Source organism: Nelusetta ayraudi, unplaced genomic scaffold (genome assembly GCF_046127955.1).
Source record: "Nelusetta ayraudi isolate G7.1 ecotype Tasmania unplaced genomic scaffold, CSIRO-AGI_Nayr_v1 ptg000135l, whole genome shotgun sequence".
NCBI lineage: Eukaryota > Metazoa > Chordata > Actinopteri > Tetraodontiformes > Monacanthidae > Nelusetta > Nelusetta ayraudi.
The window spans coordinates 21,842,332-21,868,571 of record NW_027466185.1 but is presented as its reverse complement, the minus strand read 5'-3'; the positions used below and the strand labels follow the sequence as shown (position 1 = coordinate 21,868,571).

The window sequence follows — 26,240 nt, the reverse complement described above, 5'->3', positions numbered from 1 at the left end:
GAAGCAGGAGAACAATTTTGCAGGCTGTGGACCATTAGCTGAACCGATGAGTAATAGTTCTCTTTGCAAGAAATCTGTTTATTTTACAATCTTTTTAAGTTTTTTTTTTTTTTTTTATAGAGCCAGCCAGCTAGCTTGCTGGCCAGCTTCAGTATTTGTCATTAGTGTAGCAGTGTAGTGTGTCGTCTAACTGCTCATTAAAATTTAATTCAGTATTCTAGATCAACTTACCATCTTTTCATCTGGCTAGACAGTGGCTTTTTGGAAAAAAAAATATATATATATATATATACATAATATGTATATGTATATATATAATCAATATGAATAATAGTGTGCCTGCACATCAGTAACGTGTCAATTAGAGACGGCTGAAGAGCTTCTATTAACGATGATTTTCGCCTCTACGTGGGAGACGTACATTTTTCTCTTGACACGCTGCTAATTGTATGACAACGTACCGGTTAAACTTGAAAATGAAATCAACAAAGCCCTGCTGCTGCTCAAACAACACTAGCCGCCTTGGTGTCTGTGCGGTCCAAGCTGTGGTCATGAATCTAAAGACAAATAGATCTCATAAAATGGAAGTCTGGAAGAGGAGGCGGCTGAGGAAATGCCGCCGGTTTCCTCCGGTTAAGCCGCTTTTATTTTGTTTAGTGTTTTAGGATGAGGGGGGGGGGGGCTAGAAATGTAAATCAATGCACAGTCTGTAATAACAACGTGGAAACGAAGCTTCCTGTGGCTGTTGCAGCTCGCGAGAGAAGGAATAACAAGGGTTACATGCGTTAAATGTGGCTCCAGATGCTTGGAGGATTTTTTTTTTTTTTTTTCTTGTTTCCACTGGCTTGAATGCAGAAGCCACATTGTTTACACGGCTGATTGACTCGTTGGGGATGATGTGGGTGACTAATTAGAGCAGCTCTGCCCCTTAAACAATCAATCAGAACCGCAGAGAGAAATCTCTGTCCGCTCCGTGACTAACGAACACTCCGCAACCCAGAACCTTCCCCGCATTTCACACTCATGCAGTGTAATCTGTGGCACTCTGTTGTGCGAGGTTTCCATCCTTACACACACACACACACACACACACAGGCTTTGGACATTTCCATTCTTTTCATTAGCGTGCGCACAGCTCGCACACTTTCACAGTGGTTCGGTCGGGCCGAGTGGAAGTAATCAAAGCTCGGCAGGCACGCGAGTCAAAAGTTTCCGGGGTCCGGTTTCTGTTGGCTTCCTTCCATGTGTGTTTTATTACTTTAGCAGTAGATTATTATGCATACTGGCACACATCCCAGTTTAAATAAATGAAACAAATCTAGCCGGAAACCCCTGCATTCGGAGCTCGGTTTAGGTCGAAAATCGATTTCCGTCCTCCCAGTTAACACGTCGAGTCAAGTGCGATCCGTAAAGACGAGTCCAGGCGCATATTTCTTTGGTTAAATGATGCGTGAGAGACTCAATGAAGGACAAGGAAATCAATGGGTCCCACAGTACCCACGGTTTCAGATTCATGACACCGTGTAGACTGCGCATTTTATCACACATCTGGGAAAAAAAATCGAAAGAAGGATTTCTTCCTCAATTGTCTCATTTTCCTGCATGTTCATTGACCAAGAGAGAGGCGTTATTGCAAGAAAAATAAGACCAGCATTGGGTGAATTACATAGAATGGCAAGCTGTGGTAGCATGCACGCCCACGCACATACACACACACACATATATACACATATATTTTGCGGGCGAGCATGTGTGTGTCTGTGGCATATGGAGGTCAAGGAGGCGATGGAGGTCAGCGCTCTGGGGAGGAAGCTGTCTGCCCGTCGGCTTTTCATGGTGCACTCTCTTCTCCCTGATGGCTCGGCGATGATAGCGCTACCAAACAGAGAGAGGAGGCTGCTGTTGCTGCCTTATTTTTTGGGGGGGGTGAAAAGCCGACATGCTCAGATTGCAGGTCCCTCTGTCCTTTTTTTTTTACGACGCCATCGCACTCCTGAATGGCTGCGATTTCCCGCCGCTGCTGCGGCGGCTGCTGCCAAGGTTGAGCAATTTTTCATTTAAAGAGATTCAGCTCCTTATTTTTATTTTTTATTTTTTCGCCCACGTTTGGTGTTGTGGAGCCGTGTTGTGCGGTGCTTTCCCAGTAAACATGACCCTTCCACCCGGCTTTTTTCCTGTCGATGTGAACTTTGCGTTAATTGCAGGTTGGCCACACGTTCACCCACCATGAGATCAGTCGGATCAGTCCCCCCCCCCCCCCCTCTATTCCTTCCCTTCCCCCCAGCCTTCCCGAAGTCACCTTCGTCATCGCAGAAAGCTGCTTTCTGAAAGTCTTGCTGATGTCGCCACAGTCTATTCAGTGAAAGACGGGATGAAGGAGAAGAGGAAGAAAGAGAAACATTGTCTCTGGATCAGCGTGATCCCGCTTTTGTTCGACGCGTCCCGCAGAATTCCCACCGCGTGTGTAAACCACTTTCCAGCCGCCCAGCGTGAGCCCCTAAACTGCCGGCCGCTCGATAACGCAAGAGTTAATGTCCCGCCACTCTGCGTACGCCGCGGCCTCCCTCCCGAACACGGACACGCTAATTTCCCCCGCTGCGAAGCGCCGGCGGCGCCGCGGAAACGGCCGGCGTGAAAAGTGCGGCGCCGGCGAGCTTTTGCTTGTTTGTTTGTTTGTTTGCTTGCTTGCGCACAGCCAGGCAGCCATCACACGTCCTCTGCGAGGGGAGGAGAGGGGAGGAGAGGGGAGGTGGTGGTGGTGGTGGTGGAGGGTAAACGTGGGGTCTGGATGAAAAGCACTCCGGAGGCTTTCAGATACAACGCACGCGCACACTTTTTTTTTTTCCCTCTTGTGTACATCTTCAACGCGGAGGAGAGGAAACTGCGAGGGCCCCCCCGCCTCCCCTCCCCCTCCCCCCAAACCTATCTTCCAAACCCCCCCCTTAACCACCAGACTGTGTCCACGAGGCCGGCTGAGGCTCGCAGCAGCCGCGGCGCTTCCAGCTGGATCGGACCAGGAGGGGGGCAGGAGAGACCGTTGGCAGAAAGGGATGGACTGGAAGGCAGTGGAGGGGGAGGGTGGTGGTGGTGGTGGTGGCTAGGGGGGTGGTGCGGGGGGTGCAGAGAGAGGGGGTGAAACATTTTTGTTTTTCACAAAAACCACAGACTGCAGGAAAGGCTGAAGAGATGGAGCGAGGAGAGGGTGTGCGTCTTTGTAGGGGCGGTGGCGGAGGTTTGCCCAACAGGGGGCAGCGGCGGGAAGTCTGGAGTGTCGCGGCGAACGAGAGCGACGTGGCACGAAGCTATGACCCCCCCCCCCACACACACACACACACACACCCCCCCACACACACACACACACCCCCACAACTCCCTCTGTCCACCCACACATCCAGCCCTTTCATGGTCCATCCAGCTGGCAGCGGGCTGGGGGCTGTTGTTGCCGCTCAAATACACACACACACACACACACACACACACACACACACACACACAGGCACGCCCGCGTGCACACACATGGTCACATCTGAAGGGACCGATGGAGAAGCGTTTCCTGGACCGCCAGAGGGAAGCCAGATAGCTGTCCACTGGAAAGACCCACTGCAACACACACACACACACACACACACACACACACACACACACACACACACACACACACACACACACACTCTTGTGCACTCTGACAAACTGGAGCGTGCAGCCCCTGTGTGTCGCATCATCAGATGTTGCATTTGGACAACAAAAACCAAAACAAAACGCTGGCACCAACGAACGTCTGGACGGACCTACGGAGTGAGAGGCGGAGGGATATGTGGTGGCCTGCTGCGTGAAGCGGCACAGGGGTTAAATCAGGCTGTGTAGGATGTTGTGGGTTTTGTCTGTTTTATTTTGGTGATGGTCCCACCAGCAGAGGGATCGGGTGTTTCTTCTGCGAGGATTTTGGAGAAACTGGATGGATCCAATGTCGATAACTGGTCATGAACCCGCAGCTCGCCGCCGCCACAGGGACTTCCTGTACATTCTGCGTGACGCGTTGCCCAAGTAGCTGACAGGAAGTGGCCGCGTGTTTAGACTGGCCGTCTGATCCCATCTAATCTTTGCATCGTGACGGAAATGATTTCGCTCTCTTCCGTTTCCGTCCGTTTTTGTGCCCCGAGAGCCATGGCAAGGCCTCTGGTCGGTCACATGCAGGGAAACTGGTTGCGGATCTCATAAGTTTCCAGGTTAAGCTTTTTCATCGTGGCCTCCAGCAAGAAATCACCATTAAACCGCAGGTGATTTAGCCCTCAGTTCACAGCCTCCCACTGAAACAGGCAAGCACTGACGCTGGGTTGGACTTTCCACGTGTTTTACGGCGATTTCAGCCACCAAACACCCGGCTACCAATCTAAGAGAGGTATGAGTGGGATACCAGTGCCCTCTGTGACATCACAAAGAGGCAAGTTCCATATTCTGAGAAGTGGAGCAGGGTGCAAGAAGCAAAGGATGGATTTTTTTTTTCATTTGCAGGGAGTTCATTGACAGGCAGGAGAGATTTGTTTGTTTGTTTTTCTCCTTTAGGTCTCAAACAAATTTCCTTCCCAGGATCAACAAGCAGCGCACAATTCTTGTTCAAACAGTTCAACCCAGTGCGAAATCCTTCCTGCTGCCAAGTAGAAGGCCCCGGTCCGGAGAAGATCTAGCAGCCGCAGCAGCAGCAACAATCCGCCGCCACCGCCGCCAGTTTCCCCAACGAGCCGCAGCGCCGCTCGCCTCCTGGCTGCGCTGTTATTAACAAACACGTTGCTCTGGGAGAAAATAAAAAAACAGGACTATTGTTCAAATTGCATTTGGTGGTGAAAAGCCACACAGGGAGAGAGGGAGGATTAAATCTGTCGATATGACTTTCTTGGATAAAGGGAGAAAAAATGTAATTAAATCCCCCAGCGTGCGGTCGGAGCATGAGGGGAACATCTGCTTCTTTTATTTTTACAGGTAGATAAAAAAAATATATATATATATATATTGCACATGCGCGTCTAAGTTGCCTGATTTTCGTGCCTCTGCGTGAGTGCAGCAGCTCTGGGCTTTGTGTTTTTGAAAATCGTGTGGCTCATTTGAAAAAAAAGAACAAGAACAACAGCATGGTAGAAACAACTTTACCCAAAGCCTTGATGAATGGAACACAAAATTAAGCTCCTCTTTTTTGGCCGACTGTGTTTAAGATCTCGAATTAGACTCCCGTCTCATCTCCAATGTAGACATGTGCACCGTTTTTAAAACGTATCCATTGACGTTTATTATGTTTGAAGCGAATGATTGGCAGGAGACAAAAGGAGGGAAGGAGAATACTGTACATGCTCAACGGTTGTTTGCAAAGCATTGTTGCGTGCATGCAGAGTCGGAGTGTGACGTGAATGGCTTCAGGCGGACAGCATCCAACATTCGATGATGACAGCGGCTATTTCTTGTCGGTTTTTTCTTTGCACAATTGACTTTCATGCCGCCCTGCATCTGTTCAGGCTGACAAATCAGATTCAAAGTGATTTAATTTCTGTTCACACTGCTGTTAAACAGATCTGACTCGCATGGGGTTCAGTAAATGCACACCAATGAGCGAAATATTGAAGATACAGTTCGATTTAATGCGTTGGGTCAATGGTCAAAGCCGCAAAATAGCTGTTGGTGTTCTAATGCTTTGCTTGACACCAAACGTCAGAAAAGAAAAAGTGGTGGTGGGGGGGTGGGGGGGCAATCACGCCAAACAGCTTTGATCTTCACTGCAAGGACGCAGCCGTGTGTCAGGATCGAGGCTTTTTTTTTCTCCTTCCAGCATTTAATATTTGAACAGTCCAACAGGAGTCACTGAGAGCCCGCAGCCGTATTAGGCCACCGAGGCAGAGATGCAAGTAAGCAGATTAAAAACAGGGGCTCAGAGTGCAAAAAGGAGAGCGACAAGTTAGATCTAGAAGTACTAGAAAACAGCTGCAACCGTGTAAAACCCAAACAGCAGGAGTCGTCGGGCTTTCCATACCTCCGCCCTGATTAAATCAGGCCTTCCGGGGGGAAGGTGGGGAGTGTCGGCAAAATCGACTTTGTGATGTTGCGCCACGTTGTTTAGCCAAACTGGAATCTCGTCGCTGGCGTCGGGTTCACAGCGAACTCATTTCAAAGTCTAATAGGGAAAACGCAGCAAGTTGAAAAGCCTTCCGCTGGTTTTAATTAAGCGTACGTCAGGAAAGGAGCGCTTTGCGTTTGTCCTCAGAATCCACTTCGAAACGCTTTCATTATTTTTCTTGACAGGAGAACAGAGCGGCGGCGGTGAATGTTAATCACTCCGATAATAAAGTTTAGCGCGAGCGTCGCTGTGATTCCATGTGTACGTAATTACTGATCTGCTATCGGCTCCGTTGTTGTGCCGCCCGTCTTGGCTGAATAACAGTCTCTATTCCATAAATGAGGCGGGGTGCAGGGGAGGAAGAAACGGGGGGTCGCCGCCTCTACTATTTCAGTCTCACAATCAGAAACAAAGCTGCGGTGATCTGATAGAAACTTCCCGAAGTGACAGAATAAGGCTGCGGCGCTGCCCCCTAGGGGTGAGCCTCGGCTGCGCGGGGGTAACGTCTGTCAGCGAGATAAGGGGGGGGCAGAGGAGAGAGTCTCTGGGCTGGGGGCTTATCGCGTACACACACACACACACACACACACATGGCCACGTAGTGGAAGGGAGGATTGCGAAGCCTTGAACCCGAGGAGCTGGTGTACCGGCTTTCCTATCTGACCTCGGTATCGCCGGTCGGCCGGCAGCGCTAGCACCGGCAGCGCTAGCACCGGCGCCGCTAGCACCGGCACCGCTAGCTCCATCTGTCTCGCAGCCGGATGAGCGTCGAGTTAACAGGTGAACGGCGGCGGCGCGGCTACGGAGCACCTGGACGGAACATTTTTCGCTGTAGTGCCTCTATGACGAGAGCTAGTTTTTCTGAAAGAAGCCGCAGGGAAACACGGCCGTGTTTTTATTAAGCGGCTAAGGGCGGAGTGCAATAATCATCCGGCGTCCGCCGCGCTTGCTTTATGGCTTCAATTTCAGCCGTATTAGGTCACGTCTGGATTTTATTCGGGGCGGCCTCTTATGTTTTTCTGGAGTAATTTGTAGATACCCCCCCCCACCACCACCACCACCACCATCACCCCCCCCCACCCACCCTCTTTCAGGGATTTGCCGACCTTCACAGTCGAGCAGGGAGCATTTGAAGTTGATTTATGGGTTTTTGCCCGCAGCTCACTTGTTATCTTCTTACATATCTACCCCGCTAAAGGTGCCTATGGAATCTTGTAGAATTGCATCATTTCAAATTTGTCAAAGGAGGGATGTGTCAGGATGTGTCTGAGATGTCCTTTGGCAAATTTTGAGGCAATTTAATCAGCTCAAGGTTTCCCACTGGTACGGAATGACGTGATCACTGCTATCGTTTATATACATACATTTACATACTTTTATTCCGTAGCTTTGAATTTCGCTGTGACTTCATTCATTTATTTATTTGCACTTGTTGCGGGCTTGTGTTCTTTGTCTCCTTCTTTTATATGTGTTCTGCTTTTTTAACTTTGATTCAAACGCATTGTATGTATAGATGCACAGCACGTTTTTCTAAATGTATTTATTTATTTTTAAAACGTGCTATTTAAACGAAGCTGATGACTCATTGGTTGATCTTCTGTGTTTAGCAGAACCTTAGCCAAAGCTAGTGAAAGACTTCCGGTCAGCGCAAAAAAACAAACAAACATGAACAAATAAGGCTTAAAATGAATGGACGAGCCCTTCAGCTTGCGGACGAGTGCGGCTGGAGAGGGGGAGGGGGGGGGGGCGGCGACGGACTGAAATGTCAAATTTTGGAATCCATGAGTTTATTCATGTCAGAGCCACTGTTCACTTTGAATGTCAGGCAAAGGAAACAACGGAGTGGCTGCCAGGTGCCTGATTCATGCCGTTCAAGCAGCTCTCTGCCAACAGCGGTGTGTCAACAACAACTTTCAGCAAAGATTTCAGATTGTATTATTTATTTATTTATTTATTTTGTTTTCCGCACCATTTCAGGTAAAACCAAAACGAATGAAAACCGCCTGGAGTTAAAAAAGGTTGCGACATCTGACGTCAGGATAGTTCTTGTACCACCCCCCACCCGCCCCCCCCGCCCCAATCACCACCACCACCCGAATAGGATATTGAGCTAATTTCTCCCGTTGTCTGTGTACTTAAATGACACCTAATTAGGATTAAGCCTATAATTAGCTTAAAGTGTTAAATACCTCTATAGCTATGAATTTGGAGAAGTGGCTGTGTGGTGCAGGGAACAAATTAGCAGAATTAACAGAGAGAGGGGGGATTAGGCGTTCTGATTAACAGGAAATGAACAAAAATAGAGTTCAGGGGGGTGAAAAGGGAGAACCAGTGCTTCTGCAGAGTGCTGGTTATTTCCACCGCGTCTCGTCGGCAGATTACTCGCTGGGAGGCGAGCCAAGAGTTGGTGTAACATCCACAGCCAGCGGCATTCTGCTGCTTTTTTGTCCTTCAAGACAGTCGCGGCATCAGATGAAGTAAAGTAAAAAAAAAAATGTGGCATACATGCTGGAAAATAGGGCGTCAACACAAATAGGGCGTCCCCGCCTGTGAAGATGTGACACCTTTTTGCTCATCTGGCATCATCTTGTACATTTAGAGGGGGGCTCTCTCTCTCTCTCTCTCTGTCTCTCTCTCTCTCTTTCTCCAAAGCTGCAACCAGCTGTGAAATGAAGAATTCTGAGATCAGACAGTGGAAAAACCGCCTTTCATCTGTTTCCTCATTTTACTTTTTTTTTTTTTTCAAACACATGAAAGTAACACGTTTCCTGCTCCTTTTTCTGTAGTTTGGTACAAACGAAATTTGGAAGTTCTGCCAAAGGTCAGCTGACCCGGAGGAGAATAAAGGGTTTGCTATGTGATATCTAATGTATCTGTGATGATAAAGGCAACAGAGAGACTAAAAAAAAAAAAAAAAAAAAAAAAAAAAATCATTTACCCGTAGGAGATCAAATTGATTTTGATGTAATTTATTGCTCCGTTAAAGTTAACTTTCTACACTCATATGTTGGTGCTGGACCTTTTTAAACCATAATTCCACTTGATTTATTACAAACAACAGCCTAACAGATCCTTAATAGGCTTCTAATTGTGATCACGTTCATCCAATGGTTTATGAGGACAAAGCCACAGTCATAATAGAGAAAAATATTAATTCATCAAAAGGTAATTAGCAGCTTAATGCAATATCTGAGGTGAAAATGACTATTTTTCTTTCTTTTTTTCCCCCCCTAAATGATACAGCAAGTTAATTAACGTGCGACACGTCGCGACCCACGACTTTAGACATAAATCTTCACAGATTTGTGCCTTTTTTTTTTTCTTTTCTTTTTTTTTTTAAAGCGATATCTCAAAAGTGATAATAAAGCGCGAAGCCAGTCGGTTGTACCGACGACGTGAACCTCTGATTCGATGCAAGGACTAGGATGTACAATACCCCCGGGACTGCATGGCAGGAGCGGCCGCGTCCTCCTCCCTGGGTCAGGCTGGCGTCTCGGCGGTTATTGATTAAATGGATCCGAGGCTGAAAATCAAATGAAAAAAAAAAAAAAAAAGTCATGCCCGTGCGCTGCGTGATGACTGATGGTGAACAACATGTTTTTTTCTTTTTGGTTTATGTTTTTTTTCTTTTCCAGAAACTACGGTTTATGAGGTTGTGAGTGTTGGATTGATACTGCAGGAGCCCTCAGGCAGGACAGAGCGCTTCGTAGAGACACGTATCGAGCCAGGGCTTGTCTTGCCTCTGCACTGTTTTCACTCTGACCCAGTGGCACTCTCTCTCTCCCTCTCTCTCTCTCTCTCTTTCTCTCTTCCTTTCTTGCTTTTTTCTTTTTTCTGTTTGCTTCCCAGCAGCTAGACACAATACACGGCAGGCGAGGCGAGGCGACAGCAAAAACATGTTAAAACGTTCCATTCAATCAGTCAGCCTGCCTGCACCTGGATTTGTGCACACACTGAGTGACTGACTCGGTGACTCAAATGACTCGAAAACATGATGCTATTTGTCTCGTGTGAAGTCGAGTCTGTAACTTGAATCCACTTCACTTGGTACTTTTCTGTCGAGTTGACATTTGGTCGCGTAGCATTTGGCAGTTTTCTGGAAGAATTTTGTGGGCTCGTGCAGCCCGGAATGATTCAGTGCTATAGAAATGAAGGAGTTGGCTTGATAGTCTTGACTTGCAAACAGGCAAACTGTCGCCACCAGACTGCAACATTTATTCTCTCTCTCTGCCACTTCTTGTGCTCCCAAGTGGAAACCGACATCACTCTGCCATTGCAGCCTCTTGAAATTAGCTTTGCTTGCTGTGATGAGGTGACCCGTGCTGGAAAAAAAAACAGTCGGAACCCCCTCCTCCCCCTCGGCTCGGTCTGCGGTGTGTTTGACGGCCCCGGCTGTGAAATTTATCCATCTTGTCGAGCCGGGATGCATTATTGATGCCTGATGGGTGGGTGGGTCGGGGGGTGGGGGGTGTGGGGGAGGTGCTGGGTGTTGCGTGGAATATAGTCTAAATATTTTACAGAGACGTGCTTGTTTCTCAACGTTCCCCTGCTTGAATATTTCACGCCCGGGAGGGGAGGGGGGTAGAGGGGGGTGAGGGGGCGTGGGGGGGGGGTTCGTTCCGATTTTCGTACTTTGCTCTTTTTCACCGCTGCAGTAAAAGGAGAAGAAGGAGCGCGTCAAGCCACTGCTGCTTCCAATAAGCAGGATGAGGCAATGTGTGTGTGTGCGCGTGTGTGTGTGTGTCTGAGGTTGGACTGTAAGGCCCCCCCCCCCACCCTCCTTCTCCGGGCTTCCTTCCACTTCCCTCGCCCTCGGTCCAGTGGATGTGGTTTTCTGGACCCGCCTTCAAAGCCCCTCCGCCTCCTTCGCTTGTCTGACTCCGGGCTAAATTGCATGTATTACTTCACTCGTGCACGTACAGGCTGTACGATGTGCGACGACGAAAACCGGGCCGACGTATGCTCACATCTGCGGCTGACTGAAATCACTGCCTTGTGTTTTACACAGACACGCACACTCACACATATGCTGCACCCATCGCTTGTATTTACATCTGTGCGCAATTTGCGCTAACACGCTCTCGGCATGCGTGTGCAGGCTTGTTGGGTTTTTTGTTTTTTGTTTTTTGTTTTTCTTTATTTTCCTCCCTTCCCAAGATTGACGGGGTCAGAGGTCGGCGGCAGATGATCTCTGCCAGCAAATGATCGACCCCTGCCCCTGCCCCTGCCCGAGCAAGATGAGATATGCTCATTACATGTCTGTGAAATTATTCCCCCTGGAGAACAGGCGACTTTTGTGTGTCCAGTGCGCCGGTTGTGTGCACATGTCGTGTTTGGAAGCGGCTCAGACGGAGCCGTCGCCCGTCCACCTCCACCGCCTCCGCCACCGGCTTTCAATTAACCGGCCGGGGCAGGTCGGGGTCGCTGTCCGCAGCTAATCCTCCGACAGGCTGATCAATGGCAATTGGGTGGGGGGGGGGGGGGGGGGGGGGGGGTTCGTCATCTGGCAGGGACGGAGGTTACAGGCTGGGAGCGGCCGACGGGAAGCAGGAAAGGCAGAGACGCAAACGGCACAGAAGGATCCCGCACTGCGATAAACGATGGAGGTTTCGTGTTTTTTCGGTGCGTTCGTTTTTTTTTTGGCCCGCTTCATTCACCGGTTTTCATTGGCAGGAAACAAATCGATCGCCCGTTCCGAACTCGGTGGGTGGGATTAGGAGGAACAAGGTTGCCACTTGCAGCAGCAGGCTGCGCTACTTTTCATTGTTTCGTTTTTATGGTTGTTGTTGTTGTTGTTGTTGTTTTGTGGCAACAAAGCTCGCTTGCTGTTAAAAGCCGCTGAGCTGCTTTTCTCTCACTTCCTTTAATTAGAGCCCCACATCTGCAGTGCTAATCGGGCTATTCACACTGCGGAAACGTCTCTGAGCGAACGTTCGGATTATCCTAAAAGCAGCGGTTCAGCTCGGCGGCATTGAGACGACAGCGGGTGGAGGCCGACCGCGCCGCCGCTCCTGCTATGAGCTTAAGAGCACTGAGTGTGAATGGGGAAATAGCACAAAATTGCAGCGAAAAGTACAATGAGTAAAGATAGCAGGGTGATAGGAGACTGTGTGCCCCCCTCCCACCGCCCCATGAGGGTGTGAGGTGGGTCTGTTATGGCTTCTGATACAGCTGCTGTGTTGAAAATAACCAAATGTAAAGGCTAACAGTGGATTTCAGCCGTTTTTTTTTCCACGGCTAACCCATCACTGGTTGCAGCCTGTTCCTGTTTGCCGCTGTCGTAAGATGGCACATTTACAGGAGCGTTTTTGAGTCAGTCTAAGTCCCATCCCATCCTATCCTGTCTGAAGAGCCCATGTGGAAAACTGAGGTTTGCACGCGTCTCATCCTGGGCACCATGGTTCTCTCCACCGGGCGTTTTATTTTGTTATTTTCAACAAAGTGTGCAACGTCGGACGGTTTTCTCACAACTATGGTATACAGCAATGTGAACGTGCACAAAGCTGGAATGCGTGCCTTCCTTCGCCATGGAGAGCCTTGACTAATGAAACCTACTTATTTGCTGAAAGTGAAACGTTACTGTGCGTGCATGTGGTTGGTGTTCTGTTGCGACATGTGCGCTCACTGGCTCCTCACAATCACACGGCAGCATGTCGCAGTGGTGAAGACGCCTTCCTGGAGTTCAAAGCAGCGTCAGAGTTGAAAGTGCTTTGAAGTGACTCTGAACGTGGTGAAGGTGGTAGTTGGTGCTGTGTTTCACAAGCTGCTGCTGATCCACTGGGAATCTCACCACACCGCAACCACCCCCGGGGTTTACGGCGAACCGTCCCAAAATGGGGAAACGCCCCCAGTGAGTGTGAGGGGAGTGCCTTGTTGGTGTCAGGGGTCAGAGGTCAGCCTGGTTGGAGACCACGGAAAGGCAACAGCCGTCGGTTACGGTCAAGATCTGCACGTGCGACAGTGAAGCCATGTGTGTGTATATAAAAAAAAAATACACCGTCCAGGCCACTTTATCAGGTACCTGGAACGACCAGGGTGTCCCTAATAAAGTGGCCGGGTTGCGTAGCTTGCTGTTGTGTGGTCAGCAGCAGCAGCAGCAGCAGCAGCAGCAGCAACAGCAGCAGCAGCCTGGAGAGGATCTACTGCCGCTTCAAACAAGGACCAACAAGGGGAGGCAAAGACCGTATGGGGAAAAAAAAAGTCAGGAAATAAATATATAAAAGAGGCGGGGCTTTGGGGAGCGACTTTAATCCCGTCCACGCCGGGTTTGCCGCTCTCCTCCCCGCACTGACTTCCTTCCCCCGGCCTCCCTCTCGTTTTATTTTTTTATTTGAAGGATAAAAGTGATCCGTCTGAAATGAGCAGAGAGGCATGCGAGCACATATTCATTTCCCCGCGCTCTATTTCTCTCCCAATCTCTTTCCTTCTCTCCCGGGCCGCTTTAGCCCCCACTACCCCCCCGCCCCCCCTCACCTCCCCTTCCCCCACTTACTTTTTTTTCTTTTTTTTTTGTAACTCCCCGGCGCCAGATTTGCTCAGAAATGAGTCACCCAACCACAAACCCATCGCTTTTAAGGGGGAGGGATTTAGTCGGAGGGGACGATGGATGGATGGATGGATGGATGGATGGATGGATGGATGGATGGATGGATGGATGGATGGAGTTGGAGGGGGAGGGGCTGATGGCTGCTTTCCACTCAGCTGGTTATTGTTGATCGGTATCAACAGCCGGAGTCCAATCCGTGCATCCAATCAGCTTTACGCCTTCAGCGGAGCAGAATGAGACTAAAAATATATTTGACAGTGCACGCACGCACTCACGCACAACACACACACACAGTCGTACAGTATCCAAGCAACGTGCACATGCGCACAGGCCAAGCTGCGACGCTAGTGCGGGCTGTACTGCAGCGCAGACTGCGTACTGAGCATCTACACGGGCCTGGGATCCACTGTGCATGTGTGTGTGCGCGTGTATGCGTGTGTGCGCGCGTGTGCGCGTGCGAGCGTGTATGATGGTGGGAGTTCCGCGCACACGGGCGCGCGCACACCCGCGCATATTAGCTCCGTGTCTGCAGTGAATTAATGAAGCCACAGGCATGTAGGTGTGAGACATCACACTAATTACGCCAACAGTGCCGCAGCCTCGCCATCAATAATGTTCATTAAACTACCGAACCCTCTCCAGCTGACGGCTCGGCATACCAGAGTGTGTGTGCGTGTGTGTGTGTGCGTGCGTGCGTGCGTGTGTGCGCGCGCGTGGCTGAGCGAGCGAGCGAGCGACTGAGCGGGCAAACGCCACCGTCGGGTGATGGATCGTGGCAGATTTGCATTAAACGCCTCTTTACGTGGGCCCAGCTGGCAGAGAACGGGTCGCTTCTTCTTCTCCTTCTTCTTCTTCTTCTTCTTCTTCTTCTTTTTTTAATCAACTCTGCTGGTTTTCAAAGTTTAAAGTGATCCGAAATACAGCAAAAGGAAGCCGTCGCTCGCAACTTTCTGTGATTTACCGCGTCCCGAGTTGCGGTTCACTCAGCGAGGGAAAAATAACGGCTGCGGCTCTTCAACACTGAATCTAAACCGTGACAGGTCGGCCGGTCGATGGGTGTAATGAGGAAGAAAAGGGACGTTAAGAGGAGAAAATACAGGTTTCCAAATGTAACCGGCCCAAACGTTGAAGGCGATGCGCAATAGTTTCTCCTGTGAACAAATGGAACTCATGGGACAGCTCGTCTTGCTTGCTTGTATCTTCAGTCACAGCAGGAGCCCCCAAACTCACGACTTGTCAGTCTTTCTGCTACCTGCCAGCATGTTAGCTTTACAAAGCCTTTACAAAGCCTTTAGAAAGTATGGACACTATTTTTGAGTTTCTGAAGAAGAATAAGAAAAAATCGGCCCCACATAAAAAGGCGCCCCCTGGTGGCGATCTCCTGAACCCCCACCCCCACCCCCCCACTCCCACCTGGCAGGTATTAAATGCCCATTTTGTGCGTTGCAATCTGGGTTTGATTAAATCAGCCTTACAAAATGTGCACACGGCGCTTGACTTGCGGCCCCCCCTTTACACACCTCACCCCCACCCTCACCCACCTCCCACCCGCCCACCCGGTAATAAGATTTAAAGGCTAATTGCGAGGCGGCTGCAGATGGTTAGGAACAGCGTGATGGGGCTTCCTGCCGTCAGGAGCCTCTCGACCCCTTTAAGGTCGCGGCTCTCGGCTCGCGCACGCATGCACGCACGAGCGCGAGTGTGAGCGTGCATCGCTGAAGCTCATCTCGTTATCCACTTCTTGAGGACGTCAGACAAACCTCCCTCCCCCAACAAACCGCCCCCACCTCCCTACCCTCACCCCCTGGTGCTCTCATGCAGGATAAAGCGGTGGAAAGCTGAAGATCGGCCCTCCACTTGATGCTTTGGAAGTGTTTTGTTTAAGAGTGACTCATTGTTCTGTTTTGTTTTGGGTTTGTTTTATCATGAAGTTCACAGGCGGATATTAAAAGCAGCTCTGCACTTGCGGAGCTGCTTCCGTCAAGATTGGCTGAAGCGATTTTGTCACGTTGTTGCTGCTGAAACTAAGAGTCAGTTGTGCATGAACGCTTTTCACCGATCACCACCACCACCGTGCGCGTAGTCCAGTCATGGGTTTCAAGGTGAAGTGTGTAATATTTGGAGATTCTGAAGAAGAAACAGCGACGTCAATGGGTGACATTTCAGATTGCAGCTGCTTTCACTCTCTCTCCCCTTCAAAACCTTGTCCACCTTCTTCTTCGTTGGTTGATTTGAAGATGCGAACCATCACCCTCAATACGAAACATGTTGTCAGGCAGCTGGATTGTCCACACCAGGCTTCCTTAGAAATATGGCGGCGCAAGATAGCAGCTAACTGGGAGGAAGTCCCTTGTTCTATGTATATTCACATATGTACATGAGGACTGTTCCAAGGGTAGGAAAACCAAATGACATTGATTGCACTGCAATTATACACCTTTATTATTGTATCTATGGGCAGTTTATTAGTCTTTTACCAATACACTGGAGCTTTAACTGAGGCCCAGTTTGGCTGAATAGGCGTCAGTGGTTCGATACTCCGGCGACTCTTCTGCTCTCACGTTTACTCAAAGTTGGTTTCCCTCCCGCCCTGTTGTGTTCGCTCTGTTGCCGAGCAGTTTGTCTTTTATGGCTCGATTTTACGACCGTGGTTAACATGCACTCATTCAGTTGAAAATAATAAATAAATAATGAATCCTGGCTGGAGTCTCAATTTCCCCCCCTTGGAGGCGTGTTTTGTCTCTTTTTCGTCTCCCCCTCTGTTGCTCACTTCATACTGGGATAGGCTCATTTTGTGTCCCTGTTCTTTCCCCTCTCTCGCTCTCTCTCTCTCTCTCTCTCTCTCTCTCTGCCTGTGTGTGTGCGTGTATCCTCCACCTTGTTTGTGTGGTCGCGGGCGCCGGCAACAGCTGGTCAAAAAGTGAGTGAAGGTGTTTTCCTCGCTTGTTCTCTCTCAGGCGTTTTAACAGGAGCCAAGGCTCCACCTTTCCCCTGCGCTTCCACTTAAGGTGCTGCACTGGGTTATTAAAGCAAAGGGAGGAGGAGGAGGAGAAGGAGGGCGTGGGAGGGAGATGTGCTGCTGTTGTTGTTGTTGTTGTGTGTGCTTTTTGTATCATTTGTTGTGTGAAGCAGCTGGAGCCTCCAGAAGTTTGTAACCCCTGCGGGGGAGGGAGGAACGTGTGTGTGTGTGTGTGTGTGTGTGTGTGTGCGTGTGCGTGCGTGTGTGTGCGTGCGTGTGCATTTGCGTGCACATGTGCTCACGTGCGTTCACCCTCATGCAGATGTGAGATGTCAGCTTGTGCCCTCCGCTCGCCTAATTGTGCGCTTCCTGTGCGCCAAAAGTGCAAAGATGAGCTCTCAGGCTGAGAAAACAAGCTGAATGCACCTTGTTTTTTCCATCCTTCCATCCATCGCCCACCCATTGTGTCCTCCCTCTTCACTTCACCCGCCCCCATCTGCCACTGCTTTCCGCTTTTCATCCCCACCCGCTGCCTCTCAGAGTAGCGAGCGCAGAAAGTTATCCAAAATCCACAGTCGGTTTGACTTTTGGACTTTTTCTTTCTTCCTCACTTTTGTCTCCCTCTTGTTTTAGGATCTGTTGTTCTCCCCCGTCACCCGCCGCCCGCTGATAATTTCCTCCGCGGTGACGTTAGAGACGCAGAAAAGTTATTTTTTATTATTTGATTATTAAGAGACAAAGTGAGGTTGATTTTTCTCTTTCTGCGGCGTCGGGGGGGGGGGGGGGGGGGGGGATGGCGTGGAGGAAGCGATGGCAATCGCCATGGAAACAGCAGCGGTTGAGGGACGCGGGGTTTGATTTTGGTCAGAGAGAGAGAGAGAGAGAGAGAGAGAGAGAGAGAGAGAGAGAATGCGTGAGTTGTGCCAGTATAAGTGGAGTGGGATCAGCAGGAATAATTGAATAGACAGCATGGCTCTCGTCCTGTGTGTGTGCCTGTTGGTGCCATCAGGGTAATTATGGTGTGTGTGTGTGTGTGTGTGTGTGTGTGTGTGTGTGTGTGTGTGTGTGTGTGTGTGTGTGTGTGCACGCGCAGTGCACAGCCGCGCGGCACGGTCCGACATTTGACACGAATACACTGTGAAGGCTTTTAGTGTCTAGTGGCTGAGAGTGTTTTGGAGGTGTTGTGTTGAGCGCTGCTGTCTGTTTGAGTGTATGGCAGTGAAGTAAGTGCATGAATCATTTCTGCTGTGTTTGTGTGTGCGCGTGCGTTGGTATCGCCTTTTGAGTCCAGGGGCATTGTAAGGACGTTTCAACTGGTTCCCAGCAGCTTATCTCTACATTTGAGGTCAACGAAAAAAGAATCAACTCGAGAGAAAAACCTTGAATTTAAGTAGAGGAGGATTATCGCGGCGCTCCAGGGTTTTTGACCAGTCGTCGTCGGGGGGGGGGGGGGGGGGGGGGTCTGTGACACGGGAGGGTCCGAAGAGCTCTGACTCAGGGTCGATGCATGCATGCGTGTTGGCTGGTAGTCCAGTCCAGCCTCGGGACCTCAGCCAGCCGAGATCCTGCTTCAAAATTTAGTGCTTTCAGCATCCGAGAGCGAATCCCGACCACACCGCGCACCTTGTTTCCCGCGGAGCTTCCTGACAACCTAAATGAGCTGTGCCACGGAACACTCGCCCGTTTACCGCCGGCTTACATCATGTTTCTCATTGCGGTTTACTGGTTAGGAAGCTTGTAAAGCGAGCCTTGATATGAGCTGCGTTCTATTCCCCCCCACACACCCACCCCACCCCCACACACCTCCCACCCCCCCATTTTAACAGAAAAGTGTACTTTCCTGCTGAGCCACCATCCGGAGCTGTGTGCAGTAGAGGGAGCAGAGCTTTTGTTTTTAGGATTGAATTGAATGAAAGTTTGAATCCTCACTGACCCGCACATGTTCAGAAATGTTTCATAAGTTTTATGTTCGTGTTATCTGCAGCCTGACAAGGTGTTGCGGCACCGTTGCAAAACCGTATTATTCTGTCACATGGAAAACAAATGAACGGGATTGTGAGAGTAAACAGGATGACAGGTTGCCTGCGTTTTTTTTTCTTTTCATTTTTAATGAAGACAAAACATTTGGTGCATGAACACGTGACCGGCCTCCAATGTCCGAGGTGTGTTATGCTGCTGCATATCTGTTTGTGACTAATTAGCTGGTAGCACTTTTATTTTGATTTGTTGGGGGGTGGGGCGGGATAGACCGATGCAACGGGCTCGTCAGCCTACAAACGATTACTGATGGATAATGTGGTGCTTTTAAAAAGGTCAGCCTGAGGTTCATTCCTTCCTGTGGAAATAAATATCAGTGACACTAGACGAGCCCAAAAGTTCTCCTCTCAGGGATCTGCTTCGAGTGAAGCAACCAGGTTTAGTCGTACATTTAAGGAGGGTGCGTGACACGGAGCTAGCTTGGCTAGGTAGCTAACAGATGAGTTCCTGAACTTGACATTCATCTGCTTCAAGTTTTTTGAATTCACAGTTTTGTTAATGATTTTATATACAAATAAATTGTTTACAAATCATTCAAGAGAACAAAAAAATGGTAAAGCTCAAAGTTTTGACAGCATTGATTTTGTTTTAGCACAAATGAAAAAAAAAAAAAAATCACACGACTGTGTTGGTATGTTTTGTACTTTATAGAAGTGCAGATATATGCATCCAATTATGTGCTAGAGGCTCCTCATAGTAAAACCCAGGTTTCAAGTCAAGTGACTCGCTGCAGAAGCTGCGCCGTGCGTGGTTTTATCTTGGGCGAACTCCTCGCACTCCTGGAAATTGAGGTGGCCGACGCACCTTCCTATTCATGAATGTTAATCAGTTCCAGTCGGCTGCTGCGTTAAGTGCCACGCTGCACTTGAACCAAAACAAGAGCTCGCCCTGCACGCTATCATCACTTGTAAAATTGTAAGCCAGCTCGGACCCCGGCGGTCCTGCAGTCGCACCCCCGGCCCCTCTTTATTCGCACTTTATTCCCCCGTCTGCGCTCGACACAGGAGGCTGGGTGAATTTCCCGACATCCCAGATAAAGCCTGTAGGATACGGCGGCTAAATCAACCGCCGCGGCTCCGTCTGACAGTGAAGAGGTCACCCTGGAAGCCCGCCACTGTATATCTGTGATTTCCCCTTGCCTCCGGCTCCCATTAACCTGCTGTGACAACGTTTAACATCAGCCTTACCTCCAGCCCCCTGCGTATATCCGCCGCCGCCAGATAGCTGCCTTGTATGTACACAGGGATAAATCATGACATCATTCTGTTTAGTGTGGCTCGCAAATGGAATGCCTGACGGAACTTGGATCTGGGGCGAAAATGGCCGCAGATGAAAAGGTGCAGTGGCACTAAATGGATGACTGCGAGAACAAAAAGGCAGAGCAGAGTCATTTATAGCCGGATTATAATTGCAGCTGGGTTGAATCTGGCTTGGATGTTCTCAAAGAGTTCACCTCACAGCAACCGACTTGTGCACGGATGTGAGGAAAAGTGTTTGCCTCCTGATGTCAGTTAAGGAGAAACAGTACTGCCTTTGAGGCCTGCTCGGGGCACAGAGAAGGTATTTTATGCCGACAATGGTGTAATGGTGATGGGGCACTTTGGCTTCTGCCACTTTGAAAGAAACTATTAAGTGTCTCGGCACAAACTGTCTCTGTCTGCTTTGAAGCGCCTATTAGCCTCCGCCGAATAATCCCTGGGTAAGTGACGGATAAAATCGTCTGAGGGTTCAGTGCTGCCTGTGCTTTCCATCCCTGATTATATATGATCACGAACTGACACTTGTCAGGTGTCGAGAGAGGGTGTCCGCTGCACCGACCAATCTGTGTCGTCCGTCTGTTTTGTTCAAGCAAGGAGGCGTGTGGAGAACTGAAAGGACTAAAAGCTCCCTGATTCCTTTTGGTTATAGCCCTTTGTGGTCAACATTACCTTTTTCTTTTGGTCTCAGCAATACAAGTTCAACTATTTATAATTTTGTTTTTTTTATGTATATTTTCAGGTCTTTCCAAATTTCAATAGAACAAGTAGAGTGTCATCTGCATAAGGCTGTATTCCACGCTTGGTTTACAACCCCCAGCTAAAAATGAGACCTTGTTGCAAGTTCTGCATGTCTGGAAGTAGGCCTCAAAATTAAAAACGCGTGTCTGGGTCTTGCTTTCAATAGCTTGGGAGTTGTTCGGAGTTGTTTCGGCTCCCTGAAATTGCTCCCGGAGGAACGACAGCCGAACACGTTTGCCGTTCCGTGATATACCACCATTGGCATGCTTTAAGACTCTGAATCTCCTGCCAGCAGGCCGCACTAAAGGTCAGCAGAAATTCCCACTTGTAAATTGTATTTTTCTTGCATTTTGCACAATCCCATAGTGATTGCTGAATTATTCATTCCGTCTGTAATGGGAAATGCAGAGCTCGCAGTGGAATCGTTAGAGAACACCACCCGCTTGTTGAAGTGAATTCTTGGAAGAGTGACGTCTCTGCGGTACATTCACTTGATTTTGAGCTACAGCTACTGGAGTTTCGACGTTTGGGACATGAAGTTTGGTCCGTTTGAAAACTAGAATTTCCTCAGTCGAGCTTTTACACGTGCCGCGTCTGTTTTATTTTTTATTTTCAGGCCAAAGATGGAGGAAAGTAGCGAAAGGATCATTCAAAGATTATTTTGATTCGGCTATTTTTACACCCCTCGGCCTGCACTCCCCCTGCCTGTTTGTCTGTCTCACGCCGTCCTCCCAACACTTCCCCACCTTCCATCCTCACATCCCAAATCTTCTCATTTAGATTATCCGTGCTGCGGTGGCGAGAAATGGAGAGTTTTCACGGCCCTGTCTGTCTCACTCCCTCCCCCCTAATCTCGCCCGTGTACATGACACTAATACAGAGACTGATATAAGCTCCCCTGCCTCTCTCCATGACATTTATCACTGTGCTTCCTAATGCGGCCAGGCTGCTGCTGTTGACGAGAAATAAGGATGACAACCATGGCCTATTTTCCTGCTAACGATAGTCGCTCAGCTATATATGTGTGTATATTCCCCCCCGCCCCCTCCCCTCTCCAGATTTCACTTTTTTTGGAGAAGGGCAAATATGTTCACAGAGCAGCGCTTGCCGAGGCGTCTCGTTGAGTGGTTGACACGGATTTGACACAGACGCTCGAGCATCTGGCACGTCTTTCGTCAATGCTAATGCGGCATCCATTAGCGTTTTTAGATGCCAGTAAGCGATGTGAAGTGCCTGCAGAAACCTGACATCTGCGAAAAGGCGTTTTATTTTTCCTCGCGCTCTGCACACTCGTGTTTGTAGTTTTCTTGTGGTGGTGTGATGCCTCGTGATGAGCCCGCGGCTGACAATCTTTTTAGGGCTCGATAACCACCTTGCAAGATTGACCCCCGTTGACTCGTTTAGAGGGACTCTCACATGCATGACGGTAGCACACTAACCTCTTCAGATGTATACAGCTGTAGAAAGAATTAAGAGACCACTGCAAAATTATCAGTTTTTCTCATTTTAATATTTATAGGCATGTGTTTGAGCAAAACAGACATTTTCGTTTCGTTCTTTAAACTATTGACAACATTTCTCCAAAATCACGAATAAAAATATCGTCATTTCTAGCATTTATTTGCAGAAAGTGACAAATGGTCAAAATAACAAAAAAAGATGCAGTGTTTTCAGACCTCAAAGAATGCAAATAAAACAAGTTTATATTTATTTGGAGACACCACAATACTAATGTTTTAACTTAGGAGGAGTTTGGGAATCAATATTTGATGGAATAATCCTGATTTTTAATCGCAGCTTTCGTGCGTCTTGGCATGCTCTCCACCAGTTTTTCACATTGTGCCACTCCTGGCGTAAAAATTCAAGCAGCTCAGCTCTGTTTGATGGCTTGTGACCATCCATCTTCCTCTTGATCACATTCCAGAGGTTTTCAATGGGGTTGAGGTCTGGAAATTGGGCTGGCCATGATAGGGTCTTGATCTGGTGGTCCTTCATCCACACCTTAATCGACCTAGCTGTGTGACATGGAGCATTGTCCTGCTAGAAAAAACAGTCCTCAGAGTTGGGGAACATTATCAGAGCGGAAGGAAGCAAGTTTTCCTCAAGGATGACCTTGTACGTGGCTTGATTCATGCGTCCTTCGCAAAGACAAATCTGCCCGATTCCAGCCTTGCTGAAGCACCCCCAGATCATCACAGATCCTCCACCAAATTTCATGGTGGGTGCGAGACCCTGTGGCTTGTAGGCCTCTCCAGGTCTCCATCTAACCATTAGACGACCAAGTGTTGGAAAAAGCTGAAAAGTGGACTCATCAGAGAAGATGACCTTAATCCAGTCCTCTATGGTCCAATTCTTATGGTCTTTTGCAAACCTCAGCCTGGCTCTTCTTTGCTTCTCATTGATGAAGGGATTTTTTTCTTCTTCTCCTCACTCAAAACTTTTCTTTTCAACTGGCATGGTCAGTAGTTATTTTTTTTATTCCAATTACTTTCAAGGTACTACTAGCACTGTTTTTACCATCCAGCTGGTCCTATTGCAAGAGGATAGTGATGACCATAGCAGGTGGTTTTTTATTGTTTTCCTTGCTACAAGATTTTGTTCAGGTGATCACCTAATTAATACTTCATTAAGTAGAATGAGCTGTGCCTGTGTTGGAATTCAACAGACACTAGAATGGAATGGCTGTCAAACATGTAGAGATTCTGATTTCAGAGAAATTTGCTGTGGTCTCGTAATCCTACAAGTGTTCAGTGGGGTTAAGGTCAGCGGTGCCTTCCACTCCCAAAATCTGTAGCAAGGTTCTGATCGAACCCGCTCCGTGGACATTGTCCCAGACTGTGGAGATATGGGATGCCACTGCTTGCAAAAGCTCATCTTGATATGCCCGCATTAGGATGCTTCCAGTGATGCGAGCCTCGCCTCTACCGACATTTTTTCGCACTATCGCTCAGCAGTGCAGTCCAGCCGCAGTAGACAAAATCTGGACTCGGTGCTGAACATTATGTACCTCCACCAATCAGATGCTTCCAGGGGGCACCAGGAGCTCCAAAGAAGCCAAAAGCAACAGCAAAAATATGCTGTTTTTCACTGACAGAAAAGATTTGGCAAATTTTACGAGCGCAGGCCACAGATTGGGCTCCGCACCATTTTAAAATGGGAATGGCAGGACTTTCACGCCAACCCTTAATTCTTCACAACAAAGAAATAACCTAGAAACACAAATGTCCTGACTTGGCAGTCCTGTTATAGTGTAAACTGCCATGAGGACAGTTCAAAATACTCTTGACCTCCACTTGTCCCCTCCCCACCCACACAGCCACAACTTTTACTGCCATTCAAGGAAGTCTTCATGCATCTGGCTGTATGAGAAATTGTTCCTCAGGATTAAATAGATGCCTGTCCTTTATTTATGCCCACGAGTCAAAAATCAATTCCCACTCCGGCCCCTTGGTATTCCTTTGGATACACAATCCGTCCTCGGGCATCACCAAAAGATTCACCGGGGGAATGTCGTCGTCCGTTTGAGGATCAGAGAGCACATAATGTAGTCTAACATTGTTTTTCCGAGTGAGAGGAGGGATCTCGCGCATGCACGCATTCGGCGCTCTCACGGCGTTCCTCTGAATCTGGCCATGATATGTCGTGACGAATCTTAAGGCTAACAAGGTTGGACGCCGTGCATCAGGATCGCATTATTGGGACGCAACCTTTGTACTTTTCAAAGATGCAAAAGAAAACACTTGGGGCTTGGACCACAGATGGCTGCATCTGGACGAGAAGTAAAGGCTCCGTCAGAAAACTTTTCTAGGTGGTAGAGATGAAGGGGAAACGCTGATGATTTATGACAACGCCTCCCAAGAAGCCACACCTAAATGAAAACAAAGCGAGAACTGTGCTGCCTCCAGACTCGCTGATGAAAAAATCTGTGCTGTGTGTGTGTTCGTTCCCTATAGCAGATTCGGGGTCGTAGATTTGAACAGCCACTGGAGATCCTCGGCAAAATGGAGTTGTACAGTCCTCTCTGAGCCGGCCGCTCAACAAAGGGCGCCAAGGCTTAAGATATAAGTGACACACGAGTCCAAAAAAAAAACATAACGTCTTGGCGCGCGACGCTGCGTCCCTCCACGCCAGTCTGTAAGTTTTGCTGGGAGAGAAAGTAGGACAGGCAGAGTTGGATCCGTCATCCTTAATGCCTTCTGTCACTTCAATTGGATAGCACCAGACAGTGTCCCCTAATTTAGACATCATATCCTGTCCCAGGAGCCCCGCCTCATTCACCCAACCCGTCTGTCTCACCCTGGCATAACCCTCCTCCATCCCCCCTGTGAGTCCGGAGAAAGAGTCTGTTTGAAACCCAACCCAGTCTTCTATATTCTCTCTATCTCCACCAAACCCACCTCTTTTCTGATTCCCCCCTCCCTCCCTTCCCTCTTGCTCAATTCGTCTTCTCTTCATCTCATTTATCTCCCCTACACACTCAGAATGAACGATTTGTATGAATCACAGGCCGCCAATGCAGACTCACTTGCAGCCCAAACCCCTTCCTCCTCACCCCTCCTCCACTTTTTTTCCATCCTAACTCACACTTGCCAGTGGATCATTATTTGATCTCCTGTCATTTTCTCCGCGCGTGTTTGTTAAAAGTCCCTTTCGCTCCCCCGGGTGGCCGCCACCCTGGCTCGTAAACATTCCCAGTCCTTGTTTCAGCCAAGCCCTGATTGTTTGATTGGCATTTGCCGCTGTGTTTGCCCGGGCTGCTGGCAGAGCCGCTCACTCGTATTTGCATAAAACAGGAAGAGGAGCCTGCAACGTCCCTGCTGCTGCCCTCCCTACCGAGAAAAAGCTGGCATCTAATTCAAACAGGAATAAAAAGAAATGTGACACATTAGCCGACCTTGAGCGGCGCTGCGCTGCAGAGCAACACTTGAGCTCGCCCGCTCTGACACTTTCTTTATCTATTTGGCCCAGTGGAAATCCGCCACTATCTCGGCCCAGACCTTCCTGCCGAGAATCTTCTTTAAGATGTGCTGACGTGATGCCTCGCACCTCTGCGTGAACCTTATTTTTTTTTTTTTTTAGGTCCGTGCGCCGTGCGATAAGTGGGATCTGGGCTGTGTCCCGATTTGACAGCAGGGTCTACTTCTGCCCCGCAGTTTGACTCGCTGACCGATAAGAGGGGCGTGTGGAGGCGGTTTGAGTCATTAGGCGGCTGCAAGGGAAGCAGAGGGTAAAATTTCGGGAGGAGCTTTGTGACACTGCCCAGGCGTGACGATGTGCTAATATCCACTCAGCCTCTCGAAATAACCCTCCCGCCTGTCTGTCTGTCTGTCTGTCTGTCTGTCCTGTGTATCGGTCTGTCTCTCCCCTCCTAACCCATCGGAAAGAAACCTGCAAACGCTTTGTGCCTTATTGTTTGTTTCCTATCGACCGAAACAAGTGAAGGAAAGTGCAAACTTGGCTCACACCAATGTGACGTAGCAAAAAAGGCTTTCGCCCCTCCCCCCAACCTCTGGGTGTCAAAAGTAGCAGGGGGTCGGTGGGGGTGGCACTCACTTCGAGGCGCCCATGGGAAGGCCGGACGTGTTGCACGCAGCGGGAACG

General features: G+C 49.0%; 1 protein-coding gene across 3 annotated transcripts in view; it reads left to right on the top strand.

The window, feature by feature from the left end:
* Positions 1-26,240, top strand: part of pvrl2l (PVR cell adhesion molecule related 2 like) — a 291,813-nt gene that overhangs the window by 147,643 nt on the left and 117,930 nt on the right. The window lies entirely within an intron of this gene.